We start from the raw sequence: 17484 nt of genomic DNA, 5'->3' as shown, positions 1-17484 counted from the left end.
ATAGTAACTGGCTAGACCCAAAAAGCTCTGAATATCGATTGGAGTTGTAGTTCTAGGCCACTTCTTAACTGTCGCAACTTTTTGGAAATCTACCATAATCCCTTCACTAGAGATGACATGACAAATAAAAGCTATGAATTTTAACAAAAACTCACACTTGGAGAACTTAGTATACAAATAATGATCCTTCTAAGTTTGCAACATGGCAAGGAGGTGATCGACCTAATCTGCCTCACTCTTAGAATAGTCTAAGATAACATCAATAGAAACAATGACAAATATGTCTAATAAAAGATGAAAGACTTTATTTATCAAATCCATGAATTTCATCGGGGTATTGGTCAAGCCAAACTACATGACAAGAAACTCATAGTGACCATACTAGATTTTAAAGGCAATTTTATGGATATCCACATCCCTAATTTTAAGCTGATGATAACTTGATCTAAGTTAAATCTTAGAGAAACACTTTGAACCCTGAAGTTGATCTAACAAATTATCGATCCTAGGAAGAGGATATTTGTTCTTTATGATCACTTTGTTCAACTAACGATAATCAATGGACAAATGAAGGGAACCATCCTTCTTGCGCACAAATAACATGGGAGAACCCCACGGTGACACACTAGGTTGAATATAAACTTTATCTAATAGGTCTTTCAATTGCTCCTTAAGGTCTTTAAATTCTGCTGGAGTCATTCTATAAGGAGAGAAAGAAATTAGAGGAGTGTCTAGAACAAGATCAATCTGAAAATTCATTTACCAATTGGGAAGAATATAGGGAAGATCATCGAGAAACATCTCAGGAAACTCATTAACCACGGGAATGGATTCTAGAGTAGGCTCTTCTGAGTTAGAATTTTTAACTCAGACCAAATGATACAAACACCCCTTTGAAATCAACTTTTGGGCTTTAGATAAGAAATTGTAATGCCTCAAGACTATACCCTGGGCTTCACATGGTGCTTATAATCTCAAAGGACCATAAGCTAACCCATGACTGGTACCTACTATAAGCACTGAATAATAATCATAAAAACATATGCAGAAGTAAAACTAAAAATGCCATAAGGTTCATAAAATTAAAATCAATATTGAATAAATCTGTAGAATAACTGCTAACTAATAGTGTCTATAAGCCTCAAACGTCTAAAATAAATGAGTTGATAGAACAAGCCCCAACTAAATCATAACTGTTGTCTAAAAGTAAGTGAAAATCTAAAATATTGTGAATAACAAAATGACTAAATAAGTTTTATGAGCTCGATGATTGAGGACTCACTATTATAGCTACGGTTGATCAACTAAATTTGAATAAGTAAGATCAGGAACCCGAGCGTCCAAACCTATGATATGAGATTATAGTGCAAATAAAAAGTATGCATCAGTATTTTAAATGTACTGGTATGCTAGGTGAGATTAGGCTGATATACATGGGTTCACGTGTATGAGAATAATAACTAACTATCATGAAATAACTGGATGAGAGTATATGCAAGACTAAGAATATTATAAGTACTAAATATGCATACCAAGCATATATTATCTGTCTGAATTAATCTGAAGCTGAAGTACTGAGTTTTCTAATAACTGAATAACTAATAACTATAAGTCATGATCATGTAGAACTAAACTGAGTTCTAACTGAATACTAATATTGGATACTCATTTTTGAATACTGAATACTAAAACTATAACTGTAAAAGTTAACATCTAACTGACACACCCCTATAATAGACTGATTTGGGGTCCAACCTGCAACCCTAGTTGGAAGGGTGTTAGCACCGTTCCATGGGTTACTAACAGAAGCTGGGTCAACCCTAATCTAATAGAAAGACTAACGAGATGTATATGGTAAGAAGATGATTTACCCTATATTGGCTACGTAGTTTTGTAATGAAGGGACTGCTACTAAGGGTCAAACTCTCTATTGACAGGAATACCCCCATCCCTCGGTTTGCTCGGTACTGAATCCTACTCCTAACTAAATCGACACTGAACTGATTACTAAACTGTACTAGGCTTGACTGAACTCACACTGATTTTGTTGACTGCCCATTTGCTACTATTTGGGATACTACAGAGTCTTTCTATTCCAATTAGAGACTAGAGAACAACTAAATTTTGGGTATTCAATACCTCCGGGAGTCCATAGCATAGATAATGAAATCATATTTCAACTCTAAAAGCATCATACATAGGTTATCATGCACAATTCCTTCACATAGACATTTTGTCAAACACCTAGGATAAATAACTCTTGTACATAAGAATGAGCAACATATGAATATCATGACTACCATATCAACTGCAAAATTTAAAAATTAAACATAGGGGTTGCATAAATCAATATGCATTCTAGTTAATTCACATGAAACTCAAATTATTCTTGACTTAAAATCCACACAACATTATATACATGAACATAATTCCATTCAAGAATGTAAATCATAATGTAAATGTTTGAAAAAGGATTCTTGAACTCCAAGGGTGGAAGAAACTCAAGGATGAACACCTAAATATACCTTGATTGATGAATTTTTGGAAGTTTTTGAGGAATTTCTTGTAAATTGAACTTGAATGTTAAAGGGGTTAGGGTTTGTTCTTGAAGGAAATGCATTTGATTTTTGAGAGAATTGTGATAAATGAGGCAAAACTGTTGTTTTGAGACCTAAATCCCATGATAAAGTGAGTGGAAAAGACTAAAATACCCCTTTGGACTCAGGATAAAATATGATGAAAAATACCCAGTGAAGCAATAGGTGACATTCTATGTTGATGCCATCGACGCAATTACCGACGCATTGCATCAATGGTAACAATGAGATAGCCAACGCGACGCATCCTGATCGCGTTGGCTTGCTGGTTTGGTCATCCAAAAGTGACTCAAACAATGTCCAAAAATTCCAAAACTCACCCGAGATGACATATAGATAACCCTAATCATCAATCAATTTAAAAATTGACAATCTAAGGCCGTAAAGATCATAAATAATATCATTAAAATATCAAGGCCAAAAATGAGACTAAGTGTCAACACTTGGCTGAAATTTTCTAAGTCTGGAACCTCTTTTGGCATGCTATAAAGGATTAAAATGGCTAGGACTTTGTGGGGTCTTACAAAATCTCCCCCTTGGGAATATTCATCCTCGAGTGAGGCTGATTGAGCTGAGAGGCACTGAGGTACTGTGACTATACTGACATGCATAGCTGAAACATAACTGAACTAATCCATGAATGCACAAATGATATGATAATGTTATGCAGCTGAAACTAAGCATGGAACAGAGTAAATTTAAGAAAGACAATTACCTTAGGCTAATTTTGAGTTTGTAGAAAAAAGATGAGGGTACTTGGTTCGCATGTCTGCTTCTGCTTCCTAAGTGGCTCCCTCAATAGACAAGTTCTACAAAAGAACTTTGACCAAGGAAACTTTTTTGTTCGTTAGTCTGCGGGTCTGAAAATCAAAGATTTTGATTGGGACTTCTTTGTAAGAGAGACTATTCTGAATATCTACACTCTCACGGAGACTACAACTGTTGGGTCACCTATGCATTTCTTTAGCAAAGAGACATGAAACAATGGGTGCACTGATGCTAAGTTTACAGGAAACTCAAGTTCATAGACTACCTTTCTGAAACTACTCAGAATCCTATAATGACCAATATATTAGGGGTTAATCTTCCCCTTCTTACCAAACCTCGTCACCCCCTTCATGGGAGAGATTTTCAAATACACATAATCACCAATCTCAAATTTAAGATCTTTTCTCCTCGCATCTGCATAAGATTTCTGTTAGCTCTGGGCTGTCTTTAGCCTCTCCCTAATCATCTATACATTCTCTAAGGGAACAAACACCAAGTTAGGCCCCACCATCACGGCCTCACCTACTTCAAACCAACTAATGGGAGATCTATATCTCCTCCTATAAAGAGCCTTAAACGGTGCCATCTGAATACAGGAACAATAACTGTTAGTATACGCAAACTCAATCAAAGTTAAGTGGTCATCCCAGCTACCCTTAAAGTCAACGACCCATGCTCTCAAAATATCCTGTAGACTCTGAATGGTCCTTTTTGCTTGACCATTTGTATGTGGGTAGAAGGCTGTACTATGATGGACTTGGGTACCAAGACCCTTTTGGAAGGCTTTCCAAAAGTGAGAGGTAAACTGCATACCTCTATCTAAAATGATAGACAATGGGACATAGTCCTCGACTAAATAAGAAGTATGAACTGGCAAGAAATGGGTTGATTTGGTCATCCTATCCACAATGACCCAAATCAAATTATGTTGTCAGCGAGTACAAGGAAAACCTGTCATGAAATCCATGTTTACTTCCTCCCACTTCCAAGTGGGAATACTGAACTCTTGCATAGAAACACTAGGCTTTTGGTGCTCAATCTTCACCTGCTAATAAGTAGATCACTTAGCCACAAAATCTACAATGTCTCTCTTCATCCCACTCCACAATAGACTTCCCACAAGTCGCGGTACATTTTAGTGGCCCCTGGATGAATAGAGTAACATGCGCCTTATGCTTCAATAAGAATTTGCAATCTCACATCATCCACACATGGCACACATAGCCTACCCTAGCAACACAACACACCATCTTTTCTTTGGAAGAAAACCTCCACCTTTTGGTCTCTGACTAACTATTTCAGCTTAACTAAATTGGGATCCCTATCCTGCTTTTCTTTTATCTCAAAAACTAAAAAAGATTCCAAACTATTTTTCACCCAAACACTACCTTCGGCCGAATCAACCAAATGGATACCTAGTCTAGCAAGATAATGAACTTCATAAACTAACTTCTTCTTACCATTTTCAACATGAGCAACACTACCCATGGACAACCTACTTAGGGTATCTGCCACTATATTGGCCTTTCCTAGATGGTACAGAACACTCATGTCATAGTCTTTCAACAACTCTAACCACCTTCTCTGATGCAAGTTCAGGTCTTTTTGCGAAAACTCATACTGAAAGTTTTTTTGGTCTGCGAATACATCAACATACACCCCATATAAATAGTGCCTCTAAATCTTTAAGGAAAATAAAATAGTTACTAATTCAAGATCATGGGTGGGATAATTATTTTTATGTGGCTTAAGCTGTATAGAGTCATAGGCCACAACCTTACCCTTCTGTATCAAAACATACCCCAAGCCAACTCTGGAAGCATCACAATATACCACAAATCCATCTGAACCATCGAGAAATATCACAACTAGGGCTGTAGTAAGTCGAGTCTTTAACTCCTAAAAACTCTACACACAAGAATTTGACCACTGTAACTTGACTTTCTTTTGATTCAATCTGGACATGGGGGATGCAATATATGAAAATCTTTTAACAAACCATCAATAATAGACAACCAAACCCCAAGAAACTCTTAATATCTAATGGAGAGATAGGTTTGGTCCAGTTTCTCTCTTCTTTGGTCTTTTGAGGATCAACTCTAATGCCATCACTATAAAATATGTGACAAAGAAAAGCTATTAACCTTAGCCAAAATTCACATTTACTAAATTTGGTAAATAACTAATGGCCTCTGAGAGACTGTAATACTATTCTGAGATGGTTTGCATAATCATATTCATTGTGAGAGTAGACAAGGATGTCATGTATAAGGAATAGGGGTCTGCGTGATCATGTTTATTATGGGAGTAGACAAGGATGTCATCTATCAAGAATAGGATAAACATGTCCAAAAATTGCTTGAACACATGGTTTATCAAGTTATGAAAGTTGTTGGGGCATTGGTAAGACCAAAGAATAAAAATTCAAAGTGAACATACCGAGTTCTGAAAGATATTTTCAAAATGTCACATTCTCTAACTCTGAGCTAATGATAGCTGGATCTGAGGTCTATCTTAGAAAAGTAACTGGCATCCTAATGTTGGTCAAAAAAGTCATCTATTCTAGGAAGTTGATACTTGATTTTGATGGTGACTTTGTTAAATTGACGGTAGTCTATACACATTCTGAGAGAACCGTCTTTCTTTCGCACGAATAAAATTGGTGCACCCCAAGGAGATATGTTGGTTCTGATAAACCCTTTGTCTAAAAGGTTCTTAAACTATTCTTTCAACTCTTTAAGTTCAGCTGGGGCCATTTTGTATGGCAGAATAGAGATAGGTTGAGTATCAGTAATAAGGTCTATTCCAAAGTCAATTTTTCTTTCAGGAGGAACGCCGGGATAATTTCCAAAAATACAACTGGAAATTCACTTGCGACTAGAACTGACTCAAGATTAGGGGTCTCAAAACTAGAGTCTTTAACTCAAACAAGATGATAGACACACCCCTTGGATATTATTTTTCTCGCTCTAATGTATGAAATAAGTTGACCCTTACGTGCTGAAGTACTACCCCTCCATTCTAGGGCAGGTTATTTTGGGAACTAAAAATAGAAAACTCAGTTTCTACAATCAATTGAAGAATAGCATGAATGGAGATAATCCATGCTGAGAATAACATCAAAATCCATTGTCTCTAGATCTACAAGGCCTACTGAAGTAACTTTCTAAGACACCATAATCGGATAGTTCCTGTATACCTACTAGGATATGATAGACTTACCCATTAGGGTAGAGACTGAAAAAAGCTCTATTAGGATTTCGGGATTAAATTCAAAGTTGATGGCTATTTAAGGAGTTACAAAAGATAGAGAAGCTCAAAGATCTGGCAAATCATAAATATATACATGAAAGACTTACAATGTACCAGTAACTACATCAGGAGAACTCTCTTGATCCTATTGGGACTTAAGTGCTTAGAGCCTATTTAGGCACTGCCCACTGGTGGCACTGAAAGTGGTATCCTACTGAGACGGGCGACTAGACTAAATTGGGGGATGGTTATATTGACTCTGTGAACCAAGCTGAGGACATTCTCTAATCCTATGGACTGGCTTACCATACTCAAAATACACATCACTTCCAGCCCTGTAGACACCCTTGATGGTTTCCACCATACTTCTAACAAAGAGGATTTGTTAGGCACTATTCATAGTACCTTGAGATTTAGAGCCTGGCACCCTATCCTTATTATCATTCCTGAATTCGAGCATTGGCGCACTAGCCAAAGGCAGAGCTGGGACTAAAGATTTTGGGTGAAATTGAGAATGGTTACCACCTTCTGACATTAGCTGAGCAAAAGTGAAAATACCTATTCTAGACCTCTTATTCTCCCTCTTTTTATCTTTAGTCTTCTATTCCTCAATCTGTTGAGCATGGATCATCAACCTAGACAAGTCCATTTCCTTAATCAGCATTGTGGTCCTACACTCCTTGACCACACTATCAGACACACCAAACACAAACGTACTCATCTTAGACCTACTATCAGCTAACACATGAGGAGCATACCTGGCCAACTGAGTAAATTTGAGGGAATACTCTTTCACACTCATGTTGCCATACTTCATGTTGATAAAATCCAACACCTTAGCCTACCTTAACAACAATAGAAAAAACCTATCAAAGAAGTCAATACCAAACTTATCCCACTCTATAAGCCGTGCATCTGCGCTATTACCTAACTTCCACTGCTTAAACTATGTATGAGACATATCCTACAACTAATTGGCAGTTAACTCAGCACTCTTACTAGTGGTTATCCCCATAATGTTTGTTACCTTCTGCACCATATCAAGGATATCTTGTGGGTCCTCTTTAGACTTAGACCTTTAAAATAAAGGAGGGTTCATTCGGTCAAAGTCCCAAATTTTAGCTGCAGCAGTATTGGCTACTGGGTTAGCCTAAATAGCAGCTGGTCAAACATTCTAAGCTGTCACAGAATGGACTAGAGTGGTGAAAGCTGCTCTAAATTCTGTATGAGAAATGTGCTCATTCAGGGGATCTTTCTAAACGGGCGGAGATGTATGCTGGTTTCCAGTTCTTTTTTTATTGGTCTTTTTAGGATGCATGTTCTATAAATAGAAGGAAAAGATAGATTATATAGAGAATTTAACTAGAGCTCATGCTCACTCGCATGATATGAACACTAAAAAAAGGGAACTTTTTCAAAAAATGACTCATAGCCTCTTGTCCATAAGTGTGGCGTGCTACACACCCATGAACAAGACTCTACTTGACGTAGCTTTCATACTCCCTAGGACTCCTTAGAACCTTAGGATTTGATACCAAGTTTGTAATGCCCTAAGACTACACCCTGAGTGTCACATAGTGCTTATAATCCCAAATGACCACAAGTTAACCCATGATTGGTACCTACTATGAGCACTGAGCAATAATCATGAAAACATTTGTGGAAGTAAAATTAAAAATGCCATAAGGTTCATAAAACTGAAGTCAATGATGAATACATCTATAGAATAATTTCTAAATAATAGTGTCTGAAAGCCACTAACATCTTAAATAAATGAGTTGATGGGATATGCCCCAACTAACTCACAACTATTGTCTGAAAGTAACTGAAAAGATGAAATATTATGAATAACAAAATGACTAAATAAGTGTCATTCCCTCGATGAATGAGGACTCACTACTACAACTGCGGTTGATCAACTGAATCTGAATAAGTACGGTTAGTAACCCAAGCGTCCAAACCTATGATATGAGACATCATAGCACAAAAAAGAGTATGCGTCAGTACTTTGAATGTACTAGTATGCTAGGTGAGGTTAGGCTGATATGCATGGGTTCACGTGCATGAGAATAATAACTAAACATCATAAAATAACTGAATGAGAGTATATGCAAAACTAAGAATATTGTAAGTACTGAATATGCAATACCAAGCGTATATCGTCTGTCTAAATTAGTCTGAAGCTGAAGTACAGAATTTTTTGATAATTTAATAGCCGATAACTATAAGTCATAATCGAGTAAAACTAAACTAAGTTCTATACTGAATACTGAGTACTGGATACTGATTTCTAAATACTGAATACTAAAATTATAATTGAGGGAGTTATCATCTAATCGACATAGCCCGATTATGGACTGATTTGGGGTCTAACCTATAACCCCAGTTGGAAGGGTGTTAGCATCGTACCACGGGTTAGTAACATTATCTGGGTCAACCCTAATCCAGTAGGAAGACTCATGAGATATATATGGTTACGTCAACCCTAGTCTGGTAGGAAGACGATTTACCCTATAGTGGCTATGTAGTTCTATAATGCAGGGACTACTATTAAGGGTCAAACCCTCTGCTAACAGGAATTCCCACATCCTTGGGTTCGCTCGGTGTTGAATCCTACTTCCAACTGAATCAACACTGAACTGATCAATAGACTGTACTAGGATTGACTGAACTCACACTAATTTTATTGACTGACAGTTTGTTACTATTTAGGAAACTATGGAATTCTTCTATTCTGACTGGAGACTAGACAACAGCTAAATTTTGGGTATTCAATACCCCCAGGACTTGATAGCATAGATAATTAAATCATATCACAATTCTAAAAGCATCACACATAGGTCATCAGGCGTAATTCCTTCACATAGACATTTTGTCAAACACCTAGGATACATAACTCTTGTACATAAGAATGAGCAATATATGAACATAATGACTACCATATTCAACACCAAAATTCAAAGATTAAACATGGGGGTTACATAAATCAACATGCATTCTAGTTAATTCATATGAAACTTAAATTATTCTTGACTTAAAATCCATACAACACACATACATGAACATAATATCATTCAAGAATGTAAATCATAATATAAGTGTTTGAAAAATGATTCTTGAACTCCAAGGGTGGAAGAAACTCAAGGATGAACACCTAAACATACCATGATTGATGAATTCTTGGAAGTTATTGAGGGATTTATTATAAATTGAACTTGAATGTTAAGGGGATAGGGTTTGTTCTTGAAGGGAATCCTTTGATTTTTGAGAGAATTGTGATAAATGAGGCAAAAATGCTATTTTAGGACCTAAATACCGTGTTAAAGTGAGGGAAAAGGACTAAAATACCCCTCTAGACTTGGAATTACATAAGCTAAAAAATGTCCAGTGATGCGATAGGCGATGCTATGCATCAATGGTATCGATGCAATTACCGATGCTTTGCATTGATAGTGACGATGTGATAGCCAACGTGACGCATCCTGATCACATTGGCTTGCTATTTTTGTCATCCAAACATAACTCAAACAATGTCCAAAAATTTTGAAACTCACCCGAGATGACCTATAGTTAACCCTGATCATGAATCATCTTAAAAATTGACAATCTAAGGCCAGAAAGATCGTAAATGATACCATTGAAATATAGAGGCCAAAAATAAAACTAGGTGTCAAAACTTGGCTGAAATTTTCTAAGTCTGGGACCTCTTTTGGCATGCTATAAAGGACTGATGTGACTAGGACTTTGCGGGGTCTTACAGAAATGAAACTTTTCTTAGGCACCAGGGAACTACCTTTCCATACAATGACCAACTTATTTGGGAATTTAAACATGAACGTATAAGTTCAACAATCTAAGGAAGTATAAGAGTGAAACCAATCCATTCCTAGAATGACATCAAAATCAACCATGTCCAACTCTATCAAGTCGACAAGAGTATCTCTACCGCCAACAGATACCACACACACCCTATAGACTCTTTAAACAACCACAGAGTCTCCTACCATGGTAGAAACAAAAAAATAAACCGACAGATTCTTGGAACCACAATCAAGATACACAGCCATATACGGGGTCACATAAGAAAGAGTATACCCTAGATCAAGTAAACAATACACATCATGGGATAAAAGTATCAATAAACTAGTGACAACATTGGGAGATGCCTCAGAATCCTAGAGAGTAGCAAGTGTATACAAGTGGTTCTGGCCAGTGTTTATGCCAGAAATAGAAGCAAAGACAGACATAGCACCCTTAGGTTCGGGAGTAGATAGAGTAGCAATAGGGGCACTGTTGGCCCAAAAAGTTGCTAGAGAGGGCCACTCATTTTGCATGTTCCCAATTTGACTATAATGGAAACATTTGTTATCCCCTTCTCACACTAACCAAGATGACTTTAGCTAAAGAATCTACAAGAAGGGCAGGGTAGAGTCGACTGGGCACCACTAGCCTAGAATTTAGCACCCTATTCTTGGGACCTACCACCAAACTTAGAGAGATGACAAACTAAAAACTTTAGGTACGGAGAGAGAACACTAGTCGAGGATAAAGAACTCGAACTTTCCCACTTCTTCCATGGCCACTTTCCACCATCACCACCACTATGCTCAAAAGGCCTAAATTTCTTTCATTGCCTCTCACTAAGCTCAACTTGCTTGTTTTTTTGTTCTTTCACTTGTTTTAAATACATAATCAACCTAGAAATATCTATGTTCTCAATAAACAAAGTTGTCTTGCTCTCAAGGACTAACTCACGGGATAATCTCGAGAAAAACTTATGCATCCTAGCCCTCATGCTAGAGACCATATCAAAAGAATACCTTGACAATTGATAGAATTTCAAGGCATACTCTTGAATGAACATCCTCTCTTTCTTCAAGTTCACAAACTCTTCCGCCTTTGCCTCCCTCAACTCTTGAGAAAAGAAACGGTCTAAGAAAGCCTCGTAGAAGTCCTTCCATATGGCAGGGCTAACATCTACACCCCTAAACAACTCCCACCCTTCATACCACTAGTACGCTATATCTTTAAATTGGTCGGAATCAAACTCAACATTTTCAATTTTCAAAGAATGCATTATCATGCGTCAAATCCTATTGGGGCAGACAAGCACCCGTAGCCGTGAAGGCCCGAGAGAACCAACCCATAACCTTTGAATTCACATGCATGCAACTATAATAGGCAAAGGTTTTGCCATCTATGGATATAATTCCCTAATAAAAAGAATATAAATGACAAGCCCTAAAACTATATACAAAATAGACTTGATCGTTGGGGCTATAACATCTACAAGATAACACACTACCATGCTTAACTTTACATTGGTCTACAAAGCCTCTAGATGATACATAAAACTTAGCTAAGGTCGGGACAAACCCCCTCCATACTATTAAATTTTATACAATACCAAAAATATATAGAATCGACTCGGAAAGCCCCGAAGCAAATTGGATCTCACCAATAGTAGATGGATATCCTAGGCTCCTACTGAGGATGCCTGTTTGCCGAAGCACCTGTGCCTGTAGCATGAAATATAGGTCCCCCATAAGGAGGAGTCAGTAGGAAAATATGTACTGAGTATGCAAGGTGGAATAGTAATAATACAAGATACAAAGGTTTAATAAAAATCTGGAGCAAGTGTAAAAATAGTGCTAGAGACCACCTTTACATTTACTTATGGAACAGGGTACATTACATTTCTTTCCTTCTTTTACCTTCTTACTTCATTATCTTTGTAATCCATATGATACGAATGACCAGCTGATCATTGGTAAATAATAAATCAGGATAGGCCCATACTAGGCTTATGCCCCTGAGCTACTACTGGTAAATAAACATTGGGATCGGCCTATGCTAGGATTACGCCCTAGAGTTTCCACCCACATATAAAGTATTGGGATCGGCCCATGCTAGGCTTATGCCCCTGAGCTGCCACCCATTTTATAGATGTCCATTACTTAGTTTAATTAGCCTTTGAGATTGTTACTTCTGTGATCATAACATTATGGTACCTTGAAACAATGATATATCAATAAGAGACATATAAATAGGCAATCAATTCAATAACAATGAAGTAAGGAGTTGTTGTCACGCTAATGAAGTGTTTAGGAGCTAAAAATAACACATGGATCTTATTTGAGTAGCCGAAGAAATTCTGAAATTTACAAGTGAAAATAGACATGTACGATTGGCAGAAAGCATGTATTGAGGTGTTTTAACTCATTATAGAGTGGGATCAAGTTCATTAGTAACATGGGATATCATACGGTGCTATTATGTATCACTTGTTATACGATAATCTTGGAAGCTTGCTTGATGGAACAAGTGTCCGTTTTCATGACAAGAGTGCAAAATAGAGTATGCCTTACATACCTGGTTGTAAAACTCCAATACCAAACCAACTTGACTTTCCTCCCTTTTAGATTACTTATCTATAATGAAATATATGGAAAACTAATATGAGCAACCAAACGTCACATTTTGGCTATTTAACTTCACCAAACTAGTGGCTGGGAAGTAGGCCCTTAATTTATCAATAAAGGGTGTCAATATAACACTCTTATACTCCAATTACATCCACATACCATACATATTCATATGATATCCCCCAACACTACTTTTGTCTTCATTACACCTCCCAACCAAGACACAAAGCGAAATGAGCAATAGACGTACACAATTATTAATTCAGTGGTGTATCACCACATCCATCTTCTATAGTTCAATACAAACTAATAACACATTTTCCCAATAGCAACCGGTCAGCCCCCAACCCAAAAACACAAAACAGTCCGCAACAACACTCCAATCATCCTTTAATAGCAACAAAATATGTGTAATCCTCCATCAACACATGTATATGGAAAAAGGACAAAAGTGCACAACAACCATACCTTTATTTCCTTGGTAGTTTAGTCCTTGATGTATATTTATTCAATATCTTAATCCCTTCACACATACACCAAAAGAGAAAAGAGAAATCCCTTAATAACTAAGAACAATTGACCATCAAAACTTAAAGAGAGGGCTGTCCGGAAATTAATCATGAAGAACACATAGTTTCCTTAGTACAAGCTCATGAATTATTCACATACCTTTAGATTGGAAGGAAGGTCAATCCCAAGAACCCATGCGGAACTATAGGGTTACTTCATAGCCAAGAGAGAACAAGAGAGAAAAACCTAGAAAGCTGAAATTTTTGTCTAGGTTGAAATGAGAAAAAATTGTTGATTTCCAATCCATATATAGAAGCTGCTCTTTGACAAATTTTTGAATATTTTTGGTCTATATTTTTCAAGTAAATGATGTATATACTTGCCTAATATATTGGGCTTTTGTGGATCCAAAACTATTGGGCCTTTGTTGCCCATTCTCCTTCTTTTCTTTCCTTTAACTTGGGCCAAAATTAATTCAAGTAGGTGGTAGTGTATTTGGACCAATAAGTTGGTCAAAGGAAGTCTTAGTAGGTTATGTACATACTTATTTAATTCATATTTGGGATAAACTAAAATGAGCCTTTGTATCTTTCAGTGTTTGGCTTTTTTTATATCTCCTTCTCTTTTACTTAAGTTAGGCCCAAATGAGTACCTTAACATAGGATCAAATATGGTTCATAACCTTGGGTCCATTAACTTGGTCCAAATATTTCAAGTAAGTGATCCACCTACTAGCTTAAGTAAGTCAAGAAATCACCTTAACAAAATACTCAATTTTTAGTTCTTAACTCTTTAATCTAACTTAAAATTTGTATATACTTGGTCACATTAAACCACATAGGAAGTATTTAGAACTCCATCTACACCACAAAGATATATCTAGTTCCATATAAATATCACAAGTAGACACAAAAATATGGGGTGTTACATGCATGATTCAAAATATCTTCTCTATTTCATCATTGAAGCCTTAAGGATATTCCTCAACCTTTGTACATGTAAACATAAGAGGGCTCAACCTCATGAATCGTCCAATTATTATGGCCTTATAAGATAAAGTAGTCGGAGCACGATGCTACAATTAAGAGGCTAGCAATTGAGTCAAGAGGTTTATAGAGCGATGAAACTTAGCATAAGAAGTATCCCCGAGGGTGGCCGAATAGCAGTGTCACTCTCATAAGCAGGGTTAGTATGGACCGGTGGAACCCCTCAAAGATGTTTGAATATTGCTGCCCTAGCCCAGGTTCGAACTCCAAGAGTTTGATGAGCTCCATCCATAGGGCCCTTAGAGGGGTTCGCCTAAGTCTCAGATCTCCTTCGAGGCATATCTGAAAGATAGTGATCATGGGCATATGCATATGTCCATACACAGTTATTTACCCATATTTGGACTTGTTTTGAGAATAAAAAGTGTGTTAAATATATTGAATTATGAGTTAAATTTTGTTTTCTGGCTAATCAATGTGATTAGAGATACAAGGTTAGTTTTCTGTGGATTTGGAAGAAAATGGGATTCATATCATGAAAAGAAAAAATATCATGTGGATTGAAGGCAAAAGCATATGGAGATGCATGAGAGTAAAGAGAAAAGAAAGGAGCTAAGATTTGATGAGATAAAAGAAAGAAACTAGAGAAAAATACTAGTGACACGATGCAATCTCAACGCGTCGCATCAACTAGTAATATATTATACCTTAGCAAAAAATTGAAGAACAACTTCCAGTGCATTGGTGCGATGTCAATGCGTCGCATCGATGCCGAAAGTTTTGACACTTATCCAAATTCTTAGGAGCAACTTCTAGTGCATCGACACGATGTTAACACATCGCATTGATGCCTAAAGTTTTGACACTTAGCCAAATTCTAAGGAGCAAGTTCTAGTGACACGATGCGATGTCAATGCGTCGCGTTGTGTGGTAAAGAAATTGACTTAGCTTGATTTTTAAAGATGAATTCTAGTGTGATATTATGATGCTGACGCAACGCGTTAGTTGGCTCAATGCGATTAGTGATGCATCGCATCAAGGGTTCAGATCTAGTGAAATTTTTCCAAGTATAAAAGGAACACGTGATCACAATTACAAGGACTTTTGGCAAGCCTAGCAGTGGTGGAAAAGCATAAAATTCTCTCTTTTAGGGTTCTTAATATTTATTTTGAACTTCTTTCCTTAAAGAATTATTTTGGGTATAATTAATTACTTATTTTGGAGCTTGACTTCAAACATGAGTGGCTAAACACCCTTATTCTGGGTTTGAGGCCAAGAACACGATTACTCTTTTATAATCTTATTCATAGTTTCTTTTTGTATTATCATCTGGGTTGTTCTTAATTTCTTGAGCTTACTATTTTTATAAGTGGCCATCATTAGAATAAATCTATATTTCTATGTGCATCCAGGAGAAGAATCGTAGGATAGAATAAAGAAATTAAGGAGCAAGGTTCTTATCCTTTTATAAAATAAAGGATTTGAATTAGCATCTAGGATAGGGATATACTTAGAAACATTGCCTTGTTCAATTGCAAAAAGATAACTTTATGAATCTAGAAGAGTTGTTGTATCTCTATGGGAGTTGTAGCTACAAAATTCAATAGATAGAAGATATGAGGTCTGGAGACCAAGATCGTGGCAAAAAACTTGTGAATCAACAACCCGATACCAATTAGACTGTGATAAGAATAGAGAATTGTATGATTGTTCGAAATGCCTCAACCCTGGAATCATCATCATTATTGGTTACAATCGTTGCTTGATTTTCTCTAGTCACCACTTGTTATTTCTTGTTTAATAATTTATAATTTCATTTACAAATTTACAATCATCTTCATATGCTATAAAACTTAATACCTAGTTCTCTAAAACTAAAAGTTGATTAAATTTCTAGTTTCTTAGTTCTCGTGGGAACAATATCTGACTGTCTAAGTCTTTATACTACTTGTACGATCATGTGCACTTGCTGTGCATTTGAGACCAATTATTTTTTGACATCATTGTCGGTGACTAGTTTAATAAGTAAATTTCTTAATTTTTGGTTTTTGATAGTAAATTTTAACTGTTAACAACTTAATCTTAGTGGCTTAATTTTTGCAGGTATAGCTGAATAGGGGACTGGCTAGAGATAAAGAGTTAGTAGAGCCTTTTGCATAACTGGATTTTATTTTTCATCAGAGGCGAAGAGCTCAACATTCCATTCAACAGGATCAAATAGCTTAAATACGAGATCCAAATATTTTTTATCCCAATGCTCTTGTTGATCTAAATACCAAAAATGTACCAGCTTTGCTTATTCCAGCTATTCCTGTTCAACCAGCCACAAGACCTATTTGTGAGATAGAAATCCCACTTACAAACCATGTGACTAACAACATTCGAAAGCCCGAGCCAGGAGGTCGATTTGAACTGAAGACTCATAGCATCACATACAGACCTTTCTAGAATAAGTGATACGTACATTTTTAAAGGGGTGAATGTTGATTATGTTAGATTGACACTCTTCCTTTTTTTCTCTAATGGGGAAAGCAAAGAGGTGGTTACACTCTGAACTACCACACTCCATCACTTCATGAGAAGATTGCACTTGGTAGTTCCTCATTAGATTTTTTCCATCACAGAAAACTGCATATTTGAGGAGTGAGATCTTAAGTTTCAGACAAAAAGATGGAGAAAATATCTATCAATATTGGGAGAGATTTGAAGGCATGCTCAGAAATTATCCTTATCACCATCAATCAAATGATGTCTTGGTTCACATATTTATAGAAGGGCTTTAGTCTAATACAAAGATTCTGTTGGATTCATCAGCAGGAGGCCAAGCTTTGGAGAAAACTTATGAAGAATTGTATACACTGTTGAATCGAATCTCACAAGGGAATCCTGATTGGCATGCAGATTCAAAGAGTACTCCCAAGAAGGTAGTAGGGGTATTGGACGTAG

At 36.6% G+C, this 17484-nt stretch overlaps 1 non-coding gene across 1 annotated transcript; it reads right to left on the bottom strand.

Moving 5' to 3' along the window:
• Positions 1-17171: 17171 nt before the first annotated feature.
• On the bottom strand, positions 17172-17278 carry LOC124888245. Its single transcript, XR_007046376.1, has one exon. It is a non-coding gene; the product is annotated as a small nucleolar RNA R71 (small nucleolar RNA).
• Between the last annotated feature and the right edge of the window lie 206 nt (positions 17279-17484).

This window comes from Capsicum annuum, chromosome 10 (genome assembly GCF_002878395.1).
Source record: "Capsicum annuum cultivar UCD-10X-F1 chromosome 10, UCD10Xv1.1, whole genome shotgun sequence".
Taxonomy (NCBI): domain Eukaryota; kingdom Viridiplantae; phylum Streptophyta; class Magnoliopsida; order Solanales; family Solanaceae; genus Capsicum; species Capsicum annuum.
Note: the sequence above shows the minus strand (reverse complement) of the source record. Positions and strands in the feature narration are given on the sequence as shown.